This window comes from Cupressus sempervirens, chromosome 3, assembly GCF_028749045.1.
Source record: "Cupressus sempervirens isolate cs-2001-9-10 chromosome 3, ASM2874904v1, whole genome shotgun sequence".
NCBI classification, from domain to species: Eukaryota; Viridiplantae; Streptophyta; class Pinopsida; order Cupressales; family Cupressaceae; genus Cupressus; species Cupressus sempervirens.
In genome coordinates this window covers 659,853,399-659,866,654 of record NC_143120.1, presented here as the reverse complement: position 1 = coordinate 659,866,654, position 13,256 = coordinate 659,853,399, and positions in this window count along the sequence as shown.

Below are 13,256 nucleotides of genomic sequence, written 5' to 3'. Positions count from 1 at the left end.
CACCAAATTTGGCACATTAAGAGTCAGTGTATAAAACCAAATAAAGAAATACAAGCTGTTAAACAACCATTTTTGGTGACTTTGTTGGGGGAAATAAACTAGAATCTCTAATTTACATCTTTCCTTGTATTGAAAGTTACATGAAAGATGATAATCTTTTGTGCCTATTATTCATTGCATAAGTATTCTCAGTAAGTTTGTTTGTGGCTTCACTGAAATAATTTTAAAGTGGGTATTCACATATTTGTTTGAGTCATGTCCATTTGACCCATAAGGAAAAATGATGCTACCTCTTGAAGGCCAAATCCTAGTCTTTTAGCCTAACTTAGGTTTTCAAGATGAACAAGAAGGCATAATCAACCAATTGAATACACTCACCTAGAGAAGTAGAAAATCCTTAAATGAGTATAGAAGAGGAAAATTTGTAATAGAATGAAAAGAAGCCCAACGTTGAGTATTGGGAAGGTACGCTTCAACAGAGAAGGTTGAGGCAAGCCTAAATGCACACCTATTGTGAACAGACTAAAGTTCATGCCGGATCCCAAGCATACCAAGAGTATTTGTGATCGTGGTCAAATTGATCTAGTATTTGAAGAGCTCAAGAAATCTGATTTTTTCATATTAGAGGACCCTCTAAGAAGAGGAAGAGATTTCTCAAGAGACTTGGTGTTAGAAGGTATTTGTTGGGATTTATTTTGACCACCTTGTCCTAGTTCCTTGAGATGTATTTAGTCCTCTTCCTTGCCTATTTTTTGAATACAGACTCTATCATTGTGTAATGTTCTCATCTTAAACGAAGTCATATCCCCAACTATTGTTATTTTCCTACCAATCCCAGTCATTCTTCTTACATCAATGACATTACCCTAGGGTAGTGCTATTGGTCATTTTCACCTTATTGCTAACAATGATTTACCAAGAGCCTCTTAGAAGAATTTTCCCAAATTTAGTTGTGATGGAAAGGTTCTCACAAATGAACATATTATTTCTTTCTTTGTAGCCTATAGTGTCGTCTCCCCTCAACATGAAGATGTAGCAGTAAGGATGTTTGTTGAAACATTAGTTGAAAATGTGGCTAATTGGTTCCAACATCTTCCTATTAGATGCATCACAACTTGGGATGACATGCAAAACTAGTTTGAAGCCCATTGCAAAAGTACAGAAGACAAGCATATATTGACTCTCATATCAATTAAATTAAGAAGGAACTAAATATTCCCATAAGGGATTTTGTTGGAAGGTTCAAAAAATTTCTTAACCAAATTCCTATTACAAGTAGACCAAGTGCAAATAATCAGAAGATGTTCTTCATTAGTTCTGTGCCTCTAGATATCAATTTTCAAGTTAGAAGAGCACATGTGGAAAATCTTTAAGTTGCTTAGACTCTAGCAATAGAATTAGAAGATGATTTGATAGCAACTAGGAAATGGAAGAGGGACATTCAAAGTGGAGTTTCCACAAGAACTACTATTTCCACTACCAACAACATAGAAGCAATGCTTCAAAAGTTGTCAAATGAAATCATTTCCATGAAAAGGAAAATGGGTAAAACAACTCCTTCATTTCAACAACTTTATCAAGACATATCTAGAAAACAACATGAAGGACCTACTCAACAAAGGCTTGTCATTGAGGTAGCTCCTAAGGAACAAAACACATGCATATTCCACGTAGGAGCAGATCATGATGGTGACTCTTTCCCTATTTTGAATAGATACAAGTAGATGAATGCAAGTAATGAGCTTACAGTGGAATATTCAGAAAGTGAAGATGATTTTGCTCTTGAGACTTTGGAACATTTTATTTGGAGTATGAATCAGATTCATAAAGAGGAGGTGACTACTTCACCACTTTGGATGGAGTACAAATAACTGTAACTACAAGGAGCCAGAAGAACAAAGCTCCAACAGACCCACTTCCTATTTGGAACATTGCTCCTTCTACTTCGCTAGCTATGGCTAGTACTTCCACCCCCTCTACTTCAAACAAAGAGCTATCAAAATTAGAGCCAAATGGTAAGATTGATTACCAATTTTATATTATTCAATATTGTAAAGATGCTCATATTCAAGTCTCTCCTCTAAAATACTTGAAATCTAATCCTGTTGAATTGCAAAAGCTAGTTGATTATTGTAGAAGATAGACTAACAATAAAACTCACTCAAACATCAATGCTTCTAGTAATAATAGACCTAGCACTAGTGTGTGTAATCTTGCTAACAGGGAACCAATCTGACCTATGCTATTCAATGAAGAAGAACCTTCAGTCTTAGCTACCTCCCTTGACCAAAAACTTGATCCTTTTCATGTGTCTTTATATGTTAATGGTCACAACCTAAGCAATTGCATACTTGACTTGGGTGCATCAGACAATGTCATGCCTTCTACTGTTGCTCATGCCTAAGGCCTGCCCTTAACTAAGACCTTTGGGCATTTTTATTTTATGGATGCAAGACAAGTTCCCCTAATAGGTCAAGTAAAGGATGTCCAAGTAGCCTTAGTTGCACACCCAACAAAAAGAATGAAATTGACCATCCTTGTGGCTGACATCCCTGCTAGTTATGGCATCCTACTACGTAGGAGTTTTTGCAAAAATATGGGAGGTGAAATCAAACTAGATTGGTCTCATGCTATTATTCTTGTTGGTGACAAAAAGATTAGGCTTGAACCTGAGGAAAAAATCAAATTTATTGTAATGAAATCTGATGAACCTAAGGCTCAAACCTTATATCCAGAAATAGAGGATGGGAATTATATGATGTTCACTTATTTTAGTAATCTTGAAGAAGAATCTGAACCTCTTGATGATCAAGGAATCTAGACCTTAGAATTTGATGGCAATTGTGCAACTATCATATTAGGAGCAAGCATAGTGCTCATTTCCCCTGAGGGGGATTTGAAACAACTAGCATATAAGTTGCAGTTCACACAAACAAAACTGCAGAATATGTAGTGTTAATCTTAGGCAAAACTACTGGAAAGCAAAGAGAGTTAAAATTCTAAAAGCCCAAGGTAATGCAGAGAAAATAGTGAAACAAGTCGGAAGTCAATACATTGTGAAAAATCCAAGGCCATGGAATTATAGGAACAAAGTATGGGATGAGATAGAAGATCTTGATGCATTCTATATACAAGTTGTTCCAAGGGAATAAAATGTAAGGCAAAGACAAAGAATACAAGGTTGAAGTCCTCTTCAACCTAATGTGTCTGACAATGTTGAATCATGGCAAGTCTTTAATGATGATAAGAAGAACCAATGATTTCTAGAAGGAGTTGAGCCTTTTATTGACTTATACTTTGAAATAAGTGAAATCTCCTACCAAGAGTCCTCTCCTAATAATAAGAAAGATTTAGAGCTAGGTGCTGAGAAAATGAAAGGTAACAAAATGCCTGGACACCTAATGTCTCTAGAAAGATTGTTTAATAGACATGATGGATATATTAGAATAGAAAGAGGCAGGAAAGGTGGGACCTCAAATGATTATCAAGGAACTAATATAGGTACTAAACTTAAGCCTAAAATGATTAGCACTGGTAGTAGTTGTTCAACTAAAGAAAGAACCAACACTAACGTACTACTTTCTAAATATCAAGATGTTTTTGCATGGGGTTATGAAGATTAAAAAACTTTCAAGAATGATGAGTTTAAACACAAGGTTCCCCTTAAGCTTGATGCAGGTTCATTTTAGGAAAAAGCAACACAACTACAATGTAATGATCTCAGATGCCATCTTCAAAGAAATTTATAAAATGCTAGAGGCTAGGATTATTTATCCTATACACCATTCAACATGAATAGCTAATGTTGTCCCTATCAATAAGAAGAATGGAAAAATCAAATTTTGTGTTGATTTTAGAAATCTAAATCAAGCATCTCTCAAAGACAACTATGTTCTCCCCAACATGGATCATTTAGTGTAGATAGTGGCAGGATTCAAAATGTTGTCTATGTTGGATGGTTTCTTAGGCTTCAATCAGATTGAAGTTCATCTAGATGATCAATTTAAGACAATGTTCATCACTCCTTGGGGAATATTTTCTTAAATAGAATGCCCTTTGGGATGATTAATGTTGGGGCCACCTTTTAGAGAGCCATGAATACATATTTTTCAGATTTAAAGGATAAAAATCATTATTATCTATCTAGATGATTTGGTTGTATTCTCCAAAAGAAGAGGAGACCATTTAAAGGACTTGGAGAAAGTATTGAAGAGATGTAGGGAACATGGGATCTCCCTTAACCCTAAGAAGTCTATCTTTTGTGTAACAGAGGGCAAGTTGTTGGGTCACATAGTGTCTTAGGAAGGCATTAAGATTGACCCTAAATGTGTCAAACCTATTCAATAGCTCATCCTACCAACAAGAAAGGCTTGAGTTAAATCATTCTTTGGAAAGGTAAATTTCTTAAGGCATTTTGTTCTAGATTGCTCTGAAATTACAAAGTGTATAATGGACATGATGAGAGGGAGTCACATTTTCAAGTGGAGTGACCCTGGAAGAAAGGCCTTTGATGTAATCAAAACCACCATAGCCAACATCCCTGTCCTAGTTCATTTAGACTATACTAAAGACTTTATTTTATATTGCTATGCATTAGTCTATACATTGCTTGCCATACTCATGCAAGAAAGGGTATCCAAGCACCTATTGCTTTTATGAGCATCCCTCTTAAGGAGTATGAACTAAGATACTCCCAAATGGAAAAACATGCCTATGCTATGGTCAGGGCCCCTAAGAACGTCAGATTTTATGTTCTACATTCACATTCAATCGTGTGTGTTCTTGATTCAACAATCAATAATATCTTAACTCAACAAGAAATATGATGCAATCCAAGAGGACCCTGGATAGCCAAAGTCCAAGATATGACATTGAGCTAAAACCTACTAAGTTGGTTTGTGGCAATGGTTTTTGCAAAGAAATTATAGAAAATTAGGAGGTAAGTGAAGAAGAACAAGTCTCAAGAGTCCTAATGGTAAGCCTCCAAGACCCTTGGTTTTTAAATATTGCTTATTTCATCACTTATGGAGAATGTCCCAATGCATTGACCTATAAGCAAAGAAGAGATCTGAGGACCAAGTCTACCAATTATGTCATTTGTGACGATTAGTTGTATAAAAGGGCAATTGATTGCACATTCCTAAGATGTGCAAATAAGCCTCAACAAGAGAGATTGCTCAAAGAATTCCATGATGAAGCTTGTGGTAGGCATTACTCTTCTACAATCACAACATATAATTTTTTTAGGCAATGCTATTACTAGCCAGGAATGTTTAAAGATGCATATAAATGGGTAGTCCAATGTGAAAAGTGCAAAATATTTGTTGGTAAACCTAAGTTGGCTACCTTGCCTTTAAGTCCAATAGTAATAGAGGGTCCCTTTCAATAGTGGCGAATTGATTTTGTTGCCCCAATTAACCCCTCTTCTTCTAATGGACATTCATATATCATTACTATTATAGATTACTTTACTAAGTGGGTGGAAGAAAATCCTACTAAGAGAACCACCTCATAAGTTGTCTATGAATTCATTAAAGAAAATATCCTTGTAAGGTTTGGTGTCCCACTGAAATTAGTTATGGACAATGCTACATATTTTTCCTCATTAAAAATTATTGAATTCTTCTATGATAATAGTATCCACTTGAGTCATTCTTTAGACTATTTCCTTCAGGGAAATGATCAAGCATAATCAAGCAACAAAAATTTGGTCAACATCATGACAGAGCTTGTCTCTGACAACCACAAGAATTGGCATAGGAAGCTATATGAAGCTCTTTGGGTAGATAGAGTAACTGCTAAAAAGGCCACTGGTATTTCTCTAGTCAAGCTAGTATATGGAGTTGAGACTAATCTTCCCTTTTCATTGGAGTTATCTATCTATAAGTTACAATAGATAATTGAAGGTCTTTTATGTTAGATTACTCGAGAAAAGTGAATAATATACTTAACCAAGCTGGAAGAGGAGCATGATAAATTGGTTGACCACATCATAGAGCATTAGAAGTGTGTGAAGAGCTTCTTTGACAAAAGAGAAAGGTCGTAAAGGTTCATGGAAAATGATATGGTCCTGCTATGGGATAAGAGACGTGAACCTAAAGGTATGCATCACAAATTTGACTCTCTTTGGAATTGTCCTTTTAGAATTGTATGAATAAATCATAATAACTCCTTCATACTGGCCTATTCCACTAGCAAGGTTCTACCACTTTCCTACAATGGCTAGGACCTAAAGTCATATTAGTTCAACAATTGAAAGTAGGTAATCCCTAAAGTTAGAGTTAGCCTAGGTAGTTTTCCTCTTTATTGTGTGCCCTAGTTTAGTTTCCTGCTTTCCTACTGTAGTTTCCTTTTTGTTGTGTGTTTATTTTGCGATTTCCCCTATGGTTTTTCATTCTAGATTTGTGAAACTAGAGATGCTAGGTCCCTACTTAGAAATTTGCATGTCTGAGTCCCCAGTCAGAACCTACTATTGCCTACTTTCAGTCCATCCCTTTTAAGCTTCAAGCTCAGTGAGTTTTCATTGCTCCTTTGTTTGAGCCCTTGTCTAGGCAACCCCTAGCTAGCTCTCTTCTCATCAAGAATCCTCGAGGCTTTCCTTATGTGTCTTTTTGGTTTTTCTTTACTCTACTTCCCTCTATGCCTCTTTGTGAGATTCTTACTTTTTCTCTGCATCAAGGTCTTAGGTGATCTAGGTTTGGGTGGCTTTCTATCTAAGTGTCTTCCGGATGAGAATGAAGCCTTTTTTAGGTCTACAATTTTTTCCTATCATTAGCAAGGTATTTCTTCATGATTCTAGTCCCTAGGGTTGGATTCCCATTTCTAGAACACTTCATCATATGAGATCCCAAGGACCAAAGTAATGGTGAAATCTCCAAGTGTATTTGAAGATTGATTCATAATGAAAAGAGCAGAAGAACAAAAATCCAAATCTATGGAAATCTTAGAGTAAAGTCCAAAGTCAGAATTTGATTTTGTGAAGAGAAATAGACTTCCATCAATCAAAGTGCTTCCCCTTTGGAAGCAAACATCTTCAAGTTCTTTTCTAATGAAAAATTGGGAAAAGAAGTGGAATAGTGACCAAATCAATAGAAATATTTCCAATTTTTCTTTTCTTTGAAAAATATATGTCTCGATCATACTTTCCACCTAAAGGAGAATATGAAGCTTTTATTCTAGAGGATATAAAAATGTAGAAATAATAAATCCAGATGCGAAGACATTCTTTGGAGATACCACAAAGTTGTTTCTGATGGAGTAGTTCATGAAGTGCAAACACAATACAAAGGGAATAATTTCATGACTTCTCCAAGAAATGAGATAATTAACAAAGGAAAGATTTGTGCAAAAAAGAAAGCGATAAGGTATCCAAGGCACCGAAGCAATATTTCTTGTGATGCTATCTCAAATCAAAGGAAAGGCAAGCTTATAGAAACATGAGTTTATGCTTCCTTCCCCACACCTAAAGATTTATAGTGCAAACCCTTATACTAGATTTTGAAGTTAAAAGGGTAGCTTCCAATAAGCTTGAACCAATCGATTTGGTAAGTAAACAATCTCGCTACGACAAGAAATTTAAGTGAATTTTATCATATTTATGAATCATCATATGGATAGAAGTAAAATAATTTAAAGAGTCATTAATCTACTTTATTTATTGCAAATCTGATCATTATGACCATTAGTTGTGAGTTATTTTGTTTGTGCAGTGCTAACCTTCAAATGTCAAAGTCTATATGATTGGATTTCTACCAAACAAAGTTCCTCATGTTGTAACGACTATTTTATCATACTAATTTTTTTTCTTTGTGTAAAACTATAAGCTAATGGAAATTAGAGTAGTAGGAAATGATCATCTGGTTGGATTGGAGAGTGAGTTGAAGAAATTTTCTGACACTTCAAGTTTTGTGACCTAGGTGATCTACATAGAAGACTGAATACTCAACCCATCCATCCAATTACACAGAAACTGGAAGAAATTAAATTAGTTGAAGATTTTGGGTTTCCTATGGCTGTGTAAGTGCTAAAATTGGTAAACGAATGTATTGAGAGATACAATCTGGAGACAAAGCATATATTTTTACTTGACCAATCTATTCTAATTTCTGTGAACAAGGAATTGATGTAATCTTCCTTCAAGATACAAGTGAAGAAAGAGTATTGTGACATTAATTTCTCTTCATCTACATCAATGTTTAATGAGAAAAAGACTTTTAGGAGAGAAGAGATGCAATGAACATGATTTTAGACTCCTTCTGCCAAAAAGATTAAGATGCTAAGGACCCTTTTTGGAACTAAGCTAAAGAAGGAGATCATGGATATCGTGGCATTATTGCTAAAAATAAAAGGAAAGGAGGAGATTATGGATTTTATTGAGCATCACTTCTTCTTGGTCTAGGTCATTTGTGTTGAAGGACTACAAATTGACTAGGCTCGGATTATATGTCAAGAGCTTACCTCTTGGGAAATTTAGCCAAGTCATTTAAATAATGCTTTATGTCTTCATATTTGATATATTCTTTAGCCACACATCACATTTGGCTTGGTCTTCTCAATATCGAAGAATTTGATGAAAACACTGCTAAGGACCCTTTTTGGAACTAAGCTAAAGAAGGAGATCATGGATATCGTGGCATTATTGCTAAAAATAACAGGAAAGGAGGAGATTATGGATTTTATTGAGCATCACTTCTTCTTGGTCTAGGTCATTTGTGTTGAAGGACTACAAATTGACTAGGCTCAGATTATATGTCAAGAGCTTACCTCTTGGGAAATTTAGCCAAGTCATTTAAATAATGCTTTATGTCTTCATATTTGATATATTCTTTAGCCACACATCACCTTTGGCTTGGTCTTCTCAATATCGAAGAATTTGATGAAAACACCAAGGTGTATAAATTATATACCTACCTACAACTACAAAAGAGTTTTGAAGAGTATGTAAAGGTAAATGATGCCTTCATAATGAGGCTATGTCAAGAATTGCAAGGGTTCCTTGAGTAGAGATTTTCACCAGAAGCCATATCAACGATTAGCTAGTTCTGATGATGTTTAATCCAATTCCATCTTTCTCCTACCTAAGGATTATTGCATTCGATGGCTTTTCAAAGAGACTTCCCAAATATCATGAGGACAAAGTTGTTCTCATCAAATGGTGTAGACAAATATTAGACATCAATACCTTGTGTCCTAATGATAGCCAGGATTCCTTTTCCAATCATGATATGACCTTATTTTTGTGCCTCAAGATTTGATGACTGGAATTTAGTTAAAGCCTTTGAGAACAGGATTAAATTGATTGATTATGAGGTCATTAGGCCCCAGTATGACCCTATTAACTTTTTAAAAGATAATCTAAAGCTTGGCTATGCTTGCAAGGATGTTCTAGATATTAAAGACAATTGGGATGGATGTTATAATGAGTACTAAACCAAAAAAAGGTATTGGTTTGGGTTGATACTCAATGAGATAAAGTTGTATGATGACACTATTGATGTTAGTGATCTTACATATGATGGCTCTTATATGTGACCTTCAACCTTTGAGAAAATCAAGGACACTCCTATAGTGTCAATTCCTCCTGATGGCCCTATTATTGATACAATGGAGGTTCTCATAGGTGGAATGATCAAGAGGACAAAAAAATGGGTAGAGTGGGCCAGAGCAAGGAAGAAGAGAACTAGAACTACAAGTTTTTCTAGCGGAGTAGCTTCCAGGACAACCCAATCATTTGTTGCTACTTCCACTACTGTTGCTACATTGACATAAGCCAAACTAGCACAATCTATTGGTAAAGGAGGAGACCAACCTGCTAATTAGAATATTTAAATCACTCCAAACTATGGAGGAGGATCTCTGCTAGATACTAGAAAGGTTGGAGATGAAGACAAAGGTAAAGACAAAGAAAAGGAAAAGGAGAAATCAGTAGCCAAGGCCTCCTCCCTCAAGCCATTCATCAACCTTGATGGTGACAATAACCCTCTCAATGGCCAAGATAAGGAAGCATCCTAGCAAGTGACACTCTAGCCCTCTCTATTATTATTGAAACTCCCTTTCCTTTTACCAGCCAAAGCAAAGTAACTCCTCTAGTTGGTAGGAAGCTTTTTGATGATACAACTCTATAATCAACACTTAATGTCCTTTCAATTGGGTCTTGGTTGGAAGAGACTATTGATCAATAGAAGAGAAGATGTGAGGAAAGTGATCCATATAAGGACTTTATAGTACACACAACCTCAGCTCAACTAGTATGAAAGAAGGAAAAGAAGTAGAAGACCATAGTAGGATTGCCCATAGATTCTCCTACTGGTCACATGTTAGTGGAGATTACAGAACCTTAGAAGGAGGGAAAGTTTCATGAGCTGACTCTTAATGATTTTCATATTAGAACGGTTGATATAGGTAGTCTAGTGTACAATTCTATGGTCAACATGTGGAGATCAACAAATGTGAAGATTGAAGATAGATTGGAGCAATTAAAGTTAGAGAAAGAGGTATTGAAAGCCTCAAATAAGGAGTTGATGGATTACATCAGACCTGTACTTGGAAATACCTCTACAAGAACATTTTACCCAAGCATAGAGGAGAACAAGAATTTGCTATTTAAGCTACAACATTATAGTAAATTTGATTAAGTTTCTTGTGCTTGGATAGATGAAATTAAGGCCCAAGGTCCCCCTCTCATTGAGAACCTTGGGAATCCATTGTTAGACATTGATAGATTGAGAGAATCAATGTCAAGTCACTAGAATTCAATGCATAAGGCATCAGGGAGCCTAACAAAACAATTGGCCCTATTACAAGAGGTGATCAACATGAAGACTAATATAGGTGTGACCTATGGGATACTCAAGTCAGGCCAAGAACCATTGCTTCATTGGAAGAAATCATTGGAATTCAAAATTGAGAGCTCATTGAAGTCTCAGGATGAGCTAAAAAATTTCTATGATTTAGTGAATAAAGTAATGGACAAGATATTCAAACATTTAAAGGTTTTGCACACTAAATCATATGTCACCAATAATGGCTAGTTGGTAGACATCAAATGAACAAAGGCTAAATTTCTAGCATTTGTTCAAGAGGCTACTAACCCACCAAATTCCCAAGTGGCAAAGATTTTGGAACTTTGAGTAGTGGATGGTTTTCTAAAGTGGGCATAAGAGAAGCTTCAGTCAAGGATCTCCAAAATAGAAGAATTTACAGAAATGCATAATTATTGGATGATCAGAGATGACAATATTCTCATTCCCAGTGTCCATAACCTAAATAATGTAACTAATGCAATGAAGGCCTACAGAGAAAAATCCATAACTCCAAATAAAAATTGATGCTCTAACATAGTATTGCATTCTCCATACAAGATATGACAAGTTTCTTCCCCTTCTCTCTCTCATTTTATGATATTGTAGCCATATTTGGAATTCTTCTAGTAGGATAAAACTTTGTAATGGATGATTGACTAGTCAATCCTATTTTTGAAATGTTTCTATTCAAATATGCTCTATTGAGTAATCATCAATTGTAACTGGCCAATTCAAAAGGGCCTATAAATGTAACTTTTTTAGAAATAAATAAGATCGACAAAATTTTAGTATAGGCAAACCCCTATAGCTAGGACTATTGTATAAGGCTCTGTGTCCATATTTTGATTATGTCATTCATGTTAGTCTAGTTTTAGTTCTTGTATGGTGCTTGGAAGGAAATGTGTTGTTAATGAAAGTAGTGGGATTGCAAATAAACTGGGTTTTCTTTCTTTCTTTTTAGTGGTTATAAGATTTATTTCCCTCATTTATATTATTATCTCATTTCATCTGTTATATGCAAGTTAGTTCATGTGCATTTTCATGGCTATGTGAGGATTCTGGGATTTAGTTAATGTAAGGTAATGAGTAGGAAGCAGACAGTTGTTGTAGAATCTTAATTACTTGGGGAATCTGGGTATTGCATAGTTAATTACACTTTCTCTTCTTATGAAGCATGCATTGTTAGATAGTCTCACATTATTGAGTCTTGCATTTATTAGATTGAATAGATTACATTTATATGTTAAAAGAAATTAAAATGACTCGTGTGCATTCATAGTTGTGGAGCTTTGTGAGTCATCATCTAAATTCTGCCTAAATTATTTTATTATTTTTGCAATGTGGTCATACCTCTTCTTCTCTCTGGTTAAGAGCATACCCCTAAGTCTTGTTGATCTACTAAAAAAAATATACATTACAAATCTTTGCATACAAGGGAGCTGTGCCTTTTCAATTTAGGGTCCTTGATAGAACACCTACATTGACCCATTATGTTGTTAACTACTTTATCTTTCACCAAATTGGGCACATTAAGAGTTGAGGAGTTAAGTGATTATTACTTTAGAAAAAATGTAGCATATGGGAGGATATAATCCTCTATGGAGTATGAAATATGAACCATCAAAAGAATTTCCTTTTTTGTTAGGATTAACCTCAGATAGAAATAACAGTTACATACAAATATAACCAATATTAGAAAATAATAAATCACACAAAAGAGAACACAAGGCACGAGGATTTAATGTGGTTCACCCAATCCTTGGGCTACATCCACCAACATTTAGTCCAATATTATTATTATGTAATGATTATAGTCTACAATCTCTTACAACTCAATAATGCCACAAGAAACTACAATATCACCATACATTATAAAATCCCTAACCCTAATCCATTTTATGCAAACTTTTGTCACTTACAAAATTAGGGCTAGAATAAGTTATCCAATATACTAAATAGAAGCTTATGGCTTTTACAATAATGAGTCATTTTTGGCTTCAGGGGCATTGTCCCTCGACCCTACCCTGTATTGCGATAGGGAGTGCACCTAGGGTGCTGCCCTAGGTCTGTGCAAGGGGCATTGCCCCTTGACCCCCATAGAAATAAGCTAGAGGGAAACCACATCAAATAAACCTCTGAGTCTTATTAGGCTCCACACAACAACAATCTCCCACTTAGAGACTGATCAGACTCCATGTTAGTTTGTGGTGACTGATTAGGGAAGTACTATACATACTTCATAATTCTTTGGCAAAAAATGTTTTTGGGCCCATTTTATCGGGCCCAATTTTATCACTAATATTTTATCTATAATTTTGGGCCAACATATTGTAATTAACTATAACGCTAAAGCGGCAAAAATACATGTATAAAAGGGCTTAGGGTTAGGGATTTTTTTATATAAGGTGTGGTGCAAAAATTGCTTCTTGTGGTGGTATTGAGCTGTAAGTGATT